The 15038-nt window shown below is 47.3% G+C and overlaps 1 long non-coding RNA gene and 1 pseudogene across 2 annotated transcripts; one reads left to right on the top strand and one right to left on the bottom strand.

The window, feature by feature from the left end:
• Nucleotides 1-5756: 5756 nt before the first annotated feature.
• On the bottom strand, nucleotides 5757-9918 carry LOC109759786 (uncharacterized). Of its 2 annotated transcripts, XR_006664370.2 has the most exons (7): nucleotides 9661-9918; nucleotides 9452-9539; nucleotides 8664-8788; nucleotides 8392-8514; nucleotides 7591-7698; nucleotides 6715-6836; nucleotides 5757-6589 (listed from the first exon to the last, which is right to left on the bottom strand). It is a non-coding gene; the product is annotated as an uncharacterized lncRNA (long non-coding RNA). The 2 variants fall into 2 exon arrangements; XR_006664364.2 differs by having other exon boundaries at nucleotides 7591-8514.
• A 2830-nt stretch (nucleotides 9919-12748) lies between these two features.
• Nucleotides 12749-14439, top strand: LOC141027098 (uncharacterized; annotated as a pseudogene).
• The last annotated feature ends 599 nt before the right edge of the window (nucleotides 14440-15038 follow it).

The following is a 15038-nucleotide window of genomic DNA, read 5'->3' as shown; positions in this document are numbered from 1 at the left end:
TCTCCCCCACGATCTGATCGTAAGAACTTTATCTTTCGGTCACGTTGATTCTCCACCTCATTCTGAAATTCCTTGAACTTTTCAAAGGTCTCAGACTTGTGTTTCATCAAGTAGACATACCCATATCTACTCAAGTCATCAGTGAGAGTGAGAACATAACGATAGCCACCACGAGCCTCAACACTCATTGGACCGCACACATCAGTATGTATGATTTCTAATAAGTTGGTTGCCCGCTCCATTGTTCCGGAGAACGGAGTCTTGGTCATATTGCCCATGAGGCATGGTTCGCATGTGTCAAATGATTCATAATCGAGAGACTCTAAAAGTCCATCAGCATGGAGCTTCTTCATGCGCTTGACACAAATGTGACCAAGGCGGCAGTGCCACAAGTATGTGGGACTATCGTTATCAACTTTACATCTTTTGGTATTCACACTATGAATATGTGTAACATCACGTTCGAGATTCATTAAGAATAAACCATTGACCAGCGGGGCATGACCATAAAACATATCTCTCATATAAATAGAACAACCATTATTCTCGGATTTAAATGAGTAGCCATCTCGCATTAAACGAGATCCAGATACAATGTTCATGCTCAAAGCTGGCACTAAATAACAATTATTGAGTTTAAAACTAATCCCGTAGGTAAATGTAGAGGTAGCGTGCCGACGGCGATCACATCGACCTTGGAACCATTCCCGACGCGCATCGTCACCTCGTCCTTCGCCAATATCCGCTTATTCCGCAGCTCCTGTTTTGAGTTACAAATATGAGCAACCGCACCGGTATCAAATACCCAGGAGCAACTACGAGTACTGGTAAGGTACACATCAATTACATGTATATCACATATACCTTTGGTGTTGCCGGCCAACTTGTCCGCTAAGTATTTGGGGCAGTTCCGCTTCCAGTGACCACTTCCCTTGCAATAAAAGCACTCAGTCGCCGGCTTGGGTCCATTCTTTGGCTTCTTCCCGGCAACTGGCTTACCGGGCGCGGCAACTCCCTTGCCGTCCTTCTTGAAGTTCTTCTTACCCTTGCCTTTCTTAAACTTAGTGGTTTTATTCACCATCAACACTTGATGTTCCTTTTTGATCTCCACCTCTGCTGATTTCAGCATTGAATATACCTCAGGAATGGTCTTTTCCATCCCCTGCATATTGAAGTTCATCACAAAGCTCTTGTAGCTCGGTGGAAGCGACTGGAGGATTCTGTCAATGACCGCGTCATCCGGGAGATTAACTCCTAGCTGAGTCAAGCGGTTGTGTAACCCAGACATTTTGAGTATGTGCTCACTGACAGAACTATTTTCCTCCATCTTACAACTGAAGAACTTGTCGGAGACTTCATATCTCTCGACCCGGGCATGAGCTTGGAAAACCATTTTCAGCTCTTCGAACATCTCATATGCTCCGTGTTGCTCAAAACGCTTTTGGAGCCCCGATTCTAAGCTGTAAAGCATGCCGCACTGAACGAGGGAGTAATCATCAGCACGTGACTGCCAAGCGTTCATAACGTCTTGGTTCTCTGGGATTGGTGCATCACCTAGCGGTGCTTCTAGGACATAATCTTTCTTGGCAGCTATGAGGATGATCCTCAGGTTTCGGACCCAGTCCGTATAGTTGCTGCCATCATCTTTCAGCTTGGTTTTCTCTAGGAACGCGTTGAAGTTGAGGGCAACATTAGCGTGGGCCATTTGATCTACAAGACATATTGTAAAGATTTTAGACTAAGTTCATGATGATTAAGTTCATCTAATCAAATTATTCAATGAACTCCCACTCAGATAGACATCCCTCTAGTCATCTAAGTGAAACATGATCCGAGTCAACTAGGCCATGTCCGATCATCACGTGAGACGGACTAGTCATCATCGGTGAACATCTCCATGTTGATCGTATCTTGCATACGACTCATGTTCGACCTTTCGGTCTCTTGTGTTCCGAGGCCATGTCTGTACATGCTAGGCTCGTCAAGTCAACCTAAGTGTTTTGCATGTGTAAATCTGTCTTACACCCGTTGTAAATGAATGTTGGAATCTATCACACCCGATCATCACGTGGTGCTTCGAAACAACGAACTTTCGCAACGGCGCACAGTTAGGGGGAACACTTTCTTGAAATTATTATAAGGGATCATCTTATTTACTACCGTCGTACTAAGCAAATAAGAAGTAAAACATGATAAACATCACATGCAATCAAATAGTGACATGATATGGCCAATATCATTTTGCTCCTTTTGATCTCCATCTTTGGGGCGCCATGATCATCTTCGTCACCGGCATGACACCATGATCTCCATCATCGTGTCTTCATGAAGTTGTCATGCCAACGATTACTTCTACTTCTATGGATAACGTGTTTAGCAATAAAGTAAAGTAATTTACATGGCGTTATTCAATGATACGCAGGTCATACAAAAAATAAAGACAACTCCTATGGCTCCTGCCGGTTGTCATACTCATCGACATGCAAGTCGTGATTCCTATTACAAGAATATGATCAATCTCATACATCACATATATCATTCATCACATCTTCTGGCCATATCACATCACAAGGCATATGCTGCAAAAACAAGTTAGACGTCCTCTAATTGTTGTTGCATGTTTTTACGTGGCTTCTATAGGTTTCTAGCAAGAACGTTTCTTACCTACGTAAAACCACAACGTGATATGCCAATTACTATTTACCCTTTATAAGGACCCTTTTCATCGAATCCGGTCCGACTAAAGTGGGAGAGACAGACACCCGCTAGCCACCTTATGCAACTAGTGCATGTCAGTCGGTGGAACCTGTCTCACGTAAGCGTACGTGTAAGGTCGGTCCGGGCCGCTTCATCCCACGATGCCGTCGAATCAAGATAAGACTAGTAGCGGCAAGTAAATTGACATGATCTACGCCCACAACCATCTTGTGTTCTACTCGTGCATAGTAACTACGCATAGACCTAGCTCATGATGCCACTGTTGGGGATCGTAGCAGAAATTTAAAATTTTCTACGCATCACCAAGATCAATCTATGGAGTCATCTAGCAACGAGGGAGAGGAGTGCATCTACATACCCTTGTAGATCGCGAGCGGAAGCGTTCAAGTGAACGGGGTTGATGGAGTCGTACTCGTCGTGATCCAAATCACCGATGACCGAGCGCCGAACGGACGGCACCTCCGCGTTCAACACACATACGGTTGGGGAAGACGTCTCCTCCTTCTTGATCCAGCAAGGGGGAAGGAGAGGTTGATGGAGATCCAGCAGCACGACGGCGTGGTGGTGGAAGTAGCGGGGATCTCGGCAGGGCTTCGCCAAGCTCAGCGAGAGGGAGAGGTGTCACGGGAGGGAGAGGGAGGCGCCAGGGGCTGTGGTGCGGCTGCCCTCCCTCCCCTCCACTATATATAGGGGCCTTGGGCGGCACCGGCCCCTGGGAGATCCACTCCGGAACTCCTCGTGACGTCCGGGATCTCATCCGGGACTCCGAACAACTTTCGGGTTACCGCATACTAATATCTCTACAACCCTAGCGTCACCGAACCTTAAGTGTGTAGACCCTACGGGTTCGGGAGACATGCAGACATGACCGAGACGACTCTCCGGTCAATAACCAACAGCGGGATCTGGATACCCATGTTGGCTCCCACATGTTCCACGATGATCTCATCGGATGAACCACGATGTCGAGGATTCAATCAATCCCGTATACAATTCCCTTTGTCAATCGGTACGTTACTTGCCCGAGATTCGATTGTCGGTATCCCAATACCTCGTTCAATGTCGTTACCGGCAAGTCACTTTACTCGTACCGTAATGCATGATCCCGTGACCAACCACTTGGTCACTTTGAGCTCATTATGATGATGCATTACCGAGTGGGCCCAGAGATACCTCTCCGTCATACGGAGTGACAAATTCCAGTCTCGATCCGTGTCAACCCAACAGACACTTTCAGAGATACCTGTAGTGTACCTTTATAGTCACCCAGTTACGTTGTGACGTTTGGTACACCCAAAGCACTCCTACGGCATCCGGGAGTTACACGATCTCATGGTCTAAGGAAATGATACTTGAGATTGGAAAAGCTCTAGCAAACGAACTACACGATCTTTGTGCTATGCTTAGGATTGGGTCTTGTCCATCACATCATTCTCCTAATGATGACCTGTTATCAATGACATCCAATGTCCATAGTCAGGAAACCATGACTATCTGTTGATCAACGAGCTAGTCAACTAGAGGCTCACTAGGGACATGTTGTGGTCTATGTATTCACATATGTATTACGATTTCCGGATAACACAATTATAGCATGAACAATAGACAATTATCATGAACAAGGAAATATAATAATAACCATTTTATTATTGCCTCTAGACCATATTTCCAACACCATGGGCCCGCCGCCGTCAAGATCGTCGCCGCCGTGCCGCCAGGATCCGCGCGCCCGGGCGCCTCCGCTCGGCCTGGCCGCTCCCGTAGGCCACGAATGCGAGGAGGGGAGAAGGCCCCCGCCGCCAGCCATCGCGGGGGGCTTTGCCCCGGCGGCTCTGGCCGGCGGCAGCGGGGGAGGGCTAGCGGCAGAAGGTGGCGGCGCCGCCCTTGTCGCCCGCGGGAGGGGCGACGCTAGGGCTAGGGCTTCTAGGAGTGATATAGGTTTGTGTGCCTTATTTCTCCTATTCTTCTCCTCCAAGTTGTACTCCCGATCTTCTCTCAACCGCATGTATGCGTTATCTGGGATCCTGCGCCCCTGCCTATAACATGCAACACGTTCCCTCACATCGAGGTAATACTAGTTTAGCCTAATCTACGTCCTTACAACAGTTTAGGTCAACACAATGTGCTTTTCTTGGGTACAGTGCCCAACACAAGGATGCACTACTACGAAAAACAATACCAGTAGTGTAGGTTTTTTGCATACCAGTAGTGTGGGTTCCCGCGCTACTACTACGACGCTACAGCTAACTTTTAGCAGTAGCGCGTTTTTTACCCCGCGCTACAGCTAAAATAGTTAGTAGTAGCGCGGTGCCATCCACGCTACTACTATTTGAACCCGCGCTACTACTAACAAAATAGCAGTAGCGCTTCTAGTATACCAGGCGCTACTACTAACAAATTATGAATTAAAAAAATAAAAATTACATGCGTTAGATCCAGACAGAACCTCGCCGCTGCCACCGGCCAAGTTCCGCCACCGCCGACCGGCCACTGCGACCTCTGCCGCCATGCCGCCGACGGATCTGGGCGAGGATAGCCATCCTCCCCGAGAACACACGACACAGCCTCTTCTCCGCGTACTCGCACGGGAAGCCACCGTGGCCGCGTACCCAACCCTCGCCGGATGCCGCGCATGTGCCGCCCCGCCGCCGGCGAAGGCCGCCGCCACGAGGAGACCCGCATGCAGCCGCCACACAGCTCGGCGTCGACCCATCTGCAGCCGTGCCATGGGCCCGCCGCCGTCAAGATCGTCGCCGCCGCACCGCCAGGATCCGCGCGCCCCGGCGCCTCCGCTCGGCCTGGCCGCTCCCGCAGGCCACGACCGCGAGGAGGGGAGAAGGCCCCCGCCGCCAGCCACCGCGGGGGGCTTTGCCCCGGCGGCGGCGGGGGAGGGGAGGAGGGGGAGGGCTAGCGGCAGAAGGTGGCGGTGCCGCCCTTGTCGCCCGCGGGAGGGGCGGCGCTAGGGCTAGGGCTGCTAGGTGTGATAGAGGTTCGTGTGCCTTATCTCTCCTATTCTTCTCCTCCAAGTTGTACTCCCGATCTTCTCTCAACCGCATGTATGCGCTATCAGGGATCCTGCGCCCCTGCCTATAACATGCAACGCGTCCCCTCACATCGAGGTAAGACTAGTTTAGCCTAATCTACGTCCTTACAACAAGCGCAAGCTCATGTTTAGGTCAACACAATGTGCTTTTCTTGGGTACAATGCCCAACACAAGGATGCACTACTAGGAAAAACACTACCAGTAGCGTAGGTTTTTTGCATACCAGTAGTATGGGTTCCCGCGCTACTACTATGACGCTACAGCTAAAAACTTTTAGCAGTAGCGCGTTTTTTATCCCGCGCTATAGCTAAAATAGTTAGTAGTAGCGCCGCCATCCGCGCTACTACTATTTGAACCCGCGCTACTAGTAACAAAATAGCAGTAGCGCTTCTAGTATACCAGGCGCTACTACTATGGTAGCTACTAGTAGCGTGTAGTTTTCCCCTAGCTCTACTACTAACAAATTATGAATTAAAAAAAATTACATGCGTTATTCATAGATAGAAATCAGGGACACATCCAGTGCAAAATAAATTAAACGCACACAACCAAAGGTGGGTACCTTCCCTAATGTTCCACCACCAGCCTAAACAGACCACTTCTCTACATGTATCTAGCAAGGCTCGGAGTTGAGACGCCGGCGGACCCAAATCCTCCCTCACCCTGAACGATGGCATCGAGGTCCTCCACCTCGGCGACATCCGGCGTCGCGATCACATCGACAATCATCCGTGCAGTGCGGTCGCCAGGCTGCACGGCGAAGTCCACCTCTGAGTGGTTGAAGAGCACGACGCCCACCAGGTTGTCGTAGTCAATGTCCATCACCCCTACGGCCAAGTCGGGAAAGTGAAAACTTGTTAGTACGCGTCAGCGTTCAAATCCCGCAGGGTATTTTCTTTCTTTTTAGCACATGCGCATGCATCAATAATAACAGCCGGAGGCTAGTCCTTACTTGTTGCACGAGACATGAAGAAGGCCAGGTCCCCTCCTTGTTGCACGAACGGATCAAAGGAAAACACTGCCGCGGGACATGAAGAAGGTCGGGTCCCCTCCTTCTGTAAATAGCTCAGGTGCCTGAAGTTGCAAGGAATCTCAATACAACGAACTCATAGTAATGCATAATAACAAGCAAAAAGAAAAAAAACATGAATCCTAAAGAAAAAAGAAAAAAACATGAATCCTAAAGATCATTATATGAGTTAGGATAATGTGGGTAACAGTATTCATCAATAAGAACAATGGGTGGTACATTAAAGGATAAGAATGGCACTATAGTTACACTTCCAGGTAAACATTGCTTTACATAACTTATAATAACCATGGAGAAATCCTAAAATTCGAGCTACGAAGTAATATAGCTTCAATACACTATTAAGATGATACATTTACTACTGTAGATATACAACATAGTTTGGATGCATGCTGCATACCAAAGGTAATCTGATCGTGTAAAAAATAAAGCTACAATGCTGCACCAAGAAGTATCAATTGTTGATTTTAGAGGTATTAAACAGACACACTTCGATCACAGAGATCAATATCTACTAGAATATAAACAGGTATGTGAAAACACCAACTCTTTACATAAAAAAAAGATGGAGCAGTATCCTTTTTTTGCAGTATCTGCGCTGCCAAATTCGGCCAACAAAGAGCTCATATATGAACAAATTTGTAGCGGGATCAATTTCCATGGTGTCATAAGATAGATAGCAAGAAAGAGAAGACTATTCTTTAAAGTATCTCTAGATGTAAGCTAAGAGAAATTTGAGATGCAAAAATATTGGATCTATATTAAAAATGATGTGAGTAGTGAAGATATAAATGTTACCTAGCTTTGTAATGCCAACCAATATTCAGTCGGAAGTAGACATCATAAAAGAGCACCAACAGGCTGCTGTTACTTTTGTAGTTATAGCTTCTATTAATTGGCTGCTATCTGCATACATGGAAAATTTAGAAAACAATAGCTACACGATATGGAGAATAGAAAAAGGGTAGAAGTGCCAAGTGGCAACGCATACAGTATGTAAATTAGGTGCAGGTGACAAACATGCATGTATAGCGTGTAATGTTGGGAAAACCAAATCCTTAAAAGTATAGGAGTGCATAATGCCATAATCTAAGAAAATTCACTTGGTCAAGATATATTCCTGAATTGCATCTAACAATAATTGTCATTATCAATGAAGCTTGCCAAGTTCTATCATAATCATGAACTCCTTCTCAACAAAAAGAAAGATAAGGAACCTGCCAGTGAGTCTATGGTTCTTCTTTTGTTTATTCAATGAAACATGGAGTACACACATGTCTAGATGGGAAATTTGAGTGCTGGTGGTTGTAGAAAAAGAAGTAAACACCTAAACATATATGATGAAATCAAGGATGGAGTTAGTATCAACTCGGATAAATTTGTCCCAATCCAGATGACAGTTGCAACGTTCTTAAGGAAAAATTAATATGTTGTTCATGGACTATGTGTCTGCTTCTAGGCTAAAACTCAGACACCACATTATCTATCTTCTCTGCAACAACATATTAATTCTTCATCTACATCTGTTTTAGGGACAGAATAAACTGCGACAGTTACGTTCACTAAACTGTTAGCAATCTCATAGGAAACTTCACTTACAACATGCGCTGGGCAGTATGGATAGATTGCAGCAAAACGCCTCACATATTTTTTTCTACAGTGTCCATACACGTGTTGTGGCATTGGAAGAAGATCCAACCAATGATCCCATGAACTGAGAACCTGCGACACCAATTTGTTGAATATCCTCAACCACTTTATTTAATACAGAGAAAACAGAACACAATATTAGCGAACTCGAACTCAAAGCCGAATAGAGCAAGCATCGCAAAAACTCCAATGGATTACTCTGCATCAGGGATGGCACATACTTCAGCATACTACACGGTACATATTGTTTCTCCTCGCCCGCCGTAATAACGGAATAATCAGAGATATCTACCCAGTATATGTAGCATATTGTTTTAATGGCTCCGGATGGACACATCTTCATAACCTGGAAAATCAACATGTAGCATCCAACTAATTGGTTAAGGTTTCAGAAAACACCATGTGTGCTTGTACAGTATGTAAATTTTCAGAAACACTATTTGGTCACATAATTGATGAACGGGATTGGTACAGTATGCATGCATGTATGAATTGGTGCTTGTGTAGCCCCATCTCCCACTCTGTAGTACAAGTATTTTTCAATTAACAATGCTAATTTACTGCAGTATAAAACACATACAGCAGAGACTAAAACTATTTCCGTCAGAGGTAAATCAGGTATATACTCAGATTGGTGCTTGAGCATGATCAGGTAAATCAGGTATAAAATACATACATTTTCGGTAGTGTAGCATTCCAGATTGAAGATTATGCCCATTAAGTCTAAAACAAATCCCATCACCACCACCACTCAGTTTCGGACAGCAAGGAACACTAGAACATGTTTAAATAAAAGGGGTAAAAGAAAGCATGTTTTTCCATGGACGCTGTGAGCTAGATACCCAGCCATCTAGGAAGAGCTGCAAAATTTCTCCCGCTACAGCTATCCTTCCCGGCAAACAAATACAGTACCACCATGGATTCATTCACATTGTCAGGGGCAAAGGAAGGGAAGCAGGGAACAAATATTTTTGCAGGGGGGAGAGGGAGAGGGAGAGGGGGCACTCACTGACGATTGCCTGGCGGTAGGCCTGGACCACGGCCCTGCCGACGACGGCGCCGCCCATGACGAGGAGCTGCCCGAGGAGTCGTCCGGCCTGCCGAATCATCCAATCGGATCATGAGCCACGCGACTAAGAAACGGGCCTTCCTAGATGAATCCAAAGCTCGAGTAGGGATCAAATCGAGAGAGAGTGATCGAAAGGCGAGCACACGTACCATCGTGCTCCGGTTCAGTTCCTCACCCCCTCCCCTTCCCTCTCCGGCGGCGGCGGAAACCCTAGGCGGGCGGGCTCGTCTCGCCTCGAGAGAGACGCGGGGCCCGTGAGGGGGAACGGGGGCCGCGGGTGTGTGTCTGATGGGTAGCTGGAAGGGATCGCTCCCTGGAGGCTTGACGCCGGCGGCAGAGGTGACGGCAGCGGCGAATCACTGGTTGTAGAGAGGGAGGAAGGGGAGAGAACGTGAAGAGAGAGAGAGAGAGGGGGGGGGGGGGGGGGGGGGGGGAGAGGGAGGTGTGCGCTTGGTTGTAGCGCATACCCGTGAGCCGCGCTACCACTAAGTTCCTAATGGTAGCGCGGCCTCAGGAACAAACGCTACTACTAAGTGAGCCGACTAGCTGATCCTATCTATTCATAGTAGTAGCGCGGGGTTGCACATCCGCGCTACTACTATCAATTTAGTAGTAGCGCGGTTTTTATACCCCATGCTACTATTATGGTCCTGAAGGTGTGGTGTGGTACACTTATCAGTAGCGTGCCCCAGAAAAACACATGCTGCTGCTAACTAATATCAGCAACGCGTTTTCTACCAAGCGGTACTGGTATGTACCAGTAGCGTGTGGTCCCAAACACACGTTACTGGTAAAGTTCTTTGTATAACCATTTTCCTAGTAGTGATGTAAAATGCCCTAACAACTCCACTGGTCGAGTCTACATCTCATGTGATGTTGTTTTCGATGAGATAAAGTTTCCTTTTTCGGATCTTCACCCTAACGCCGGTGCCCTACTCCAAGAAGAAATCCTCTTGCTTCCTCCTAGTCTCTCCGGTTATGATCAAGGGGGCGTTAATAATTGTGATGGTCATATGTTGGCTAACCCTCTTAACACTGCGCATGAGTCATCTGGTGATGTTACAGGGGCACCAAACAGTGGAAACAACAATGAAAATAGTGAAGAAATCAATTCAAATGAGCTATATCACATGTGCCGCGGCATGGGGAGCATATCCCTCTCGGGATCAGAGCTGCAGATACCCAGGCAATCGCCTCTGGGATCCGCGCCAGACGCCAGCTTCACGCCTGCAGTTTTTTGGATTCCTTTTTGTTTGACTCTCTAGATTATCATTAGATTATGTGTTCAGTCTCCAGTTAATTGCCACTTTACCATGGCTTACCAATGTAAATCAAAATGAAAGCTTTTGTCTGAAGTAGGTGGTTACTGTATGTATTCTTAATGCTTACCACACGTGAGATTTCATAGGAATATCCTGCATCACGGTGCATGTTGTCGGCCTCTTACTTGAGCATCCCTGAACTTGATCGTTGCAGGTGCACAAGATAGTGGATCTCTCTGCGCAGCCGGACCGTGAAGCGATGTGGTAGCTGGAAGTGGCCGAGGCATACAACTTCTTCTACAAGGCTGACGCCTCTGGTGCCGGCTCACCACCATGAGCACTCCTTGGTCTCTCCTGATGATCCGTTTCAGTGTAGCACTCTTGACATTGCTGCCACTGCGCTGCTCCTCATGACTGCTACACTGCGCTGCTCACTCTTGACATTTTCTAACGCAAACAACCAGAATCGAGTTCACCACTCAAAGCCTGGTTTTCGGACGATACTTGCATACCCCAACAAGCATTACTCTTTGGAATCTCCCTCTTTTTTCCCCCGGCCCAAAGAAGGAATCCCCCGTACTATGAACAGACTCTTGATTTTGCACAAAGCGTCACAGAAATGCATCTCAGAATCTCAGAATTTCTAACCTAAATAGTTGACTACACATCATCACCATGCATGGCTCATTCTTCTCATTAATTATTCAAGCTCACAGAATAACTGAAGAAGCAACCAAACTTGGCCTCACATTAAAAAAATCAATATGTTTTATTAGGCAAATATGATCAAGTGAACATAAGATAGAACCAGATAATGAGTAATTGAATCCACAGACAAAATAGCCCTAAAAAAATGGGAGATTACAACCCATGCCATACACCTCAATATTCTTTCCGAAGCTTTAGCCGAATTCGTCTTCGTTGTGCCACCATAGCTTCACTTGCAATGGAAAACATAGAGAAATTCAACCACTAAAGTACCAAACCTCATTTAACCCACGCAATAGTAGGCCACCACGTATGACAGAGATTGGCAAACATGCCAAGCGTAACGACAGGGGCATCACCCTGACATAGGCAAGCAGTTAGTCAATATCATGAGACCAAGCCGATGATCTTGCTCACAAAGTCTCGGAAGAAGAAGTTGTTGATCAAGACGATGATTTCCCCAACGATGCCCATCGAGCAACACCAACGAACAACAAAAGAAACAACATGCCTTCATGAGAACAACATCGACCGCCACTGCCACCGCCTAGCACACCGGGGGTACGGGGTGGCTTGATCTAGGGAAGAAACAGGTATATGGCGATGCAAGATCTGGGAATAGTGTCTAGGATAGGGGAGAAGCTGTGAGATCCAAAATTGAGGACCATGTATTTAGGGATCAGTTAAGAATAAGAAAAGAGAAATTGTTAGAAGGGAGAGAGAGGATTGGTGAAATAGCTCGTTATATTACTTGAGCTTCGTGGGCACATATATAGGAGTACATGATCTACTTGGAGTACAAGGCAAGCCAGAATATTTCCTAGTCTAACCTATATTTCCAATCTAATCAATATACTCAACAGAAATAATGGGGCGATGCACCATTGGACATTGGACAATGGATGGAGATCCGCTCGACATAATTGGTAACTGGAAGAGTAATGCTACACCTACGTAAGAAATTTTATGTGATTAATGTAAAAGCTTAGTACCAGCTTCGTAGGTTTAGGGTTATTGTTGTTACATTCCACCTCAGCCGTTACGTAAATCACCTGTGCAGTAGAAGCTCTTGGACATGTAGTAGATTCCAAGGAGAAAACCTCCTCCAACTCCAAATATCTAATCCAAGCAGAGTCTCCCTCACGCATGCAGCTTTGCAAGCAATTGACCACGATCATACCTATTTAAGCTTGCACTCTTGGTGTGGATACTCCTATTACCAGACTGCCATTGCCATACACACACGTTCCAACCAAGCCGGCTGACCATGTCGACGACGATCATAGCAGCCAAGGAGGTGGAGAAGGTGGTCACCGCCGACGAAGAGATAACAGATATCATCGTCCAGAGGGTGCCGTACTCGGACCCACCGGCGATCCGGACTCTGGACACGAGCGAGCTGACCACGTGGTCCCTGTACTGCGCCCTCATCGGCGAGTTCACGGCCTCTCTCGTCCTCCTCTACGTGGAAGCCACCGTCGTCGGGTACAGGAACCAGTCCTCCGCCGCCGATGAGCGATGCACCGGCGTCAGCTACCTCGGCGCCACCTGCTCCTTCGGTGCCACCGTCTCCGTCCTCGTCTACTCTACCAGCGGCGTCTCAGATAGGTATATACACATCTGTGTCACAACATACTTTTTTCATCCATAATTACTTGTCACAGAAATAAATAGAAATGAGTGTATCTTGAACTAATTGTCGCCTTCCGTGTGCAATGCAGGTGGGCACATAAACCCGGCAGTGACGTTCGCGCTCTTCATGGCTAGGAAGGTGACGCTGGTGCGCTCGGTACCAGACATCGCAGTCGTGTACCAATCATATCCGAGAGATTTGTTAGAGATATATTTGGTAGTCTAGAATTTATAATCCAACTCCTACCTTATTTTTAAGAGAGGCTTCTTGTCCTCAAACTCTGTACTCATATATATACGCGCTTGTGAGGCTCAATACAACATCCATCATATTCTGTCGATCTCCTCTCTCCCTTGCCTAACCGATCCAACCCTAGTCGTCGCCCGACGCTTCCGCCCCGCACACCGCCCCCGGGCCGGTCGGCCTTCATGACCACCGCCGGGGGCCACGCCGCCTGTACCTAGGGTTCGTTCGCATGTCGTGTTAACCGGCTGCCTTAGAGAGTCTTTTTCCTGATCGCTTGATCCGGTTTTCTCTCTCTTCCACCTGTCGCATTGATCGGTGCTTCCTTTTTGGTTTTTCGGTCTAAGATTGAATTACGTCGCCCATCACCGTCCGTCGTCTACAGTGCGCCTCTACTCCGACCTGATAGCGACTGCACCGACCTGTCTCCCCCTAGCTTATTTCCGCATGCGGCCTCCATTGGCTGTATCCCCGCGACCGAAGCTTGGCAGCACATCGGAGGCGGCCGCTATTCGCATCATCCACATGCGTGTCCATCCGCGCGGCGTGTGCGTGGGTTGCTCGGGTGCCCGAGTTGACCCATAGATCCACGTTACAGCGAGTACACTTGAGCATCACGTGCATATGTCTCGTCTTGATCGCGCGTCCATGCATCCAGTGCGAGTTTGTACTTGCACGCATGCACGATGTCCTGTTCAGCTCTCGTGCACAGCTCATGTCCCGCTTCTGCCACGACTGGTCCACTCTTCTTGATCTCGCCCACCGTGCTTTCGGTCTGATCAACCATCCGCGTGCGTCTCTGCAGGTCCCATGAAGATTACCCCGGGTACAGCATGCCCTACATCAATCGAGTATCGGGCCGCCGCTGTGTCGCCCCTTCGAGCCGCAGCGCCACCGCTCCGTGGTTCTCCACGCGGCTGCACCAACCCGCGCGTTGCCGCTGCGTCGCCCCTCCGGGTCGAAGTGTCGCAGCCCGCGGTCTACTGCCATCTCGAGGGCGTCCTCTTCAGGTGGTCCCCATGGCTGCACCGACCCTCGCGCTGCCGCTGTGTGATGGCTACTACACAACCTTCTTCTTGTAGACGTTGTTGGGCCTCCAAGTGCAGAGGTTTGTAGGACAGTAGCAAATTTTCCTCAAGTGAATGACCTAAGGTTTATCAATCAGTGGGAGGCATAGGATGAAGATGGTCTCTCTCAAACAACCCTGCAACCAAATAACAAAGAGTCTCTTGTGTCCCCAACACAGCCAATACAATGGTAAATTGTATAGGTGCACTAGTTCGACGAAGAGATGGTGATACAAGTGCAATATGGATGATAGATATAGGTTTTTTAATCTAAAAATATAAAAATAGCAAGGTAACTAATGATAGAAATGAGCGTAAACGGTATTGCAATGCTTCGAAACATGGCCTAGGGTTCATACTTTCACTAGTGCAAGTTCTCCCAACAATAATAACATAACTGGATCATATAACTATCCCTCAACATGCAACAAAGAGTCACTCCAAAGTCACTAATAGTGGAGAACAAACAAAAAGATTATTGTAGGGTACGAAACCACCTCAAAGTTATTCTTTCTGATCAATCTATTCAAGAGTCCGTAGTAAAATAATATGAAGCTACTCTTTCCGTTCGATCTATCATAGAGTTCGTATTAGAATAACACCTTAAGACACAA

The sequence above is a fragment of the Aegilops tauschii genome, chromosome 1 (assembly GCF_002575655.3).
Source record: "Aegilops tauschii subsp. strangulata cultivar AL8/78 chromosome 1, Aet v6.0, whole genome shotgun sequence".
Lineage (NCBI taxonomy): Eukaryota > Viridiplantae > Streptophyta > Magnoliopsida > Poales > Poaceae > Aegilops > Aegilops tauschii.
The sequence above is the reverse complement of the archived record's forward strand: the minus strand, read 5'-3'. Positions and strand labels throughout refer to the sequence as shown.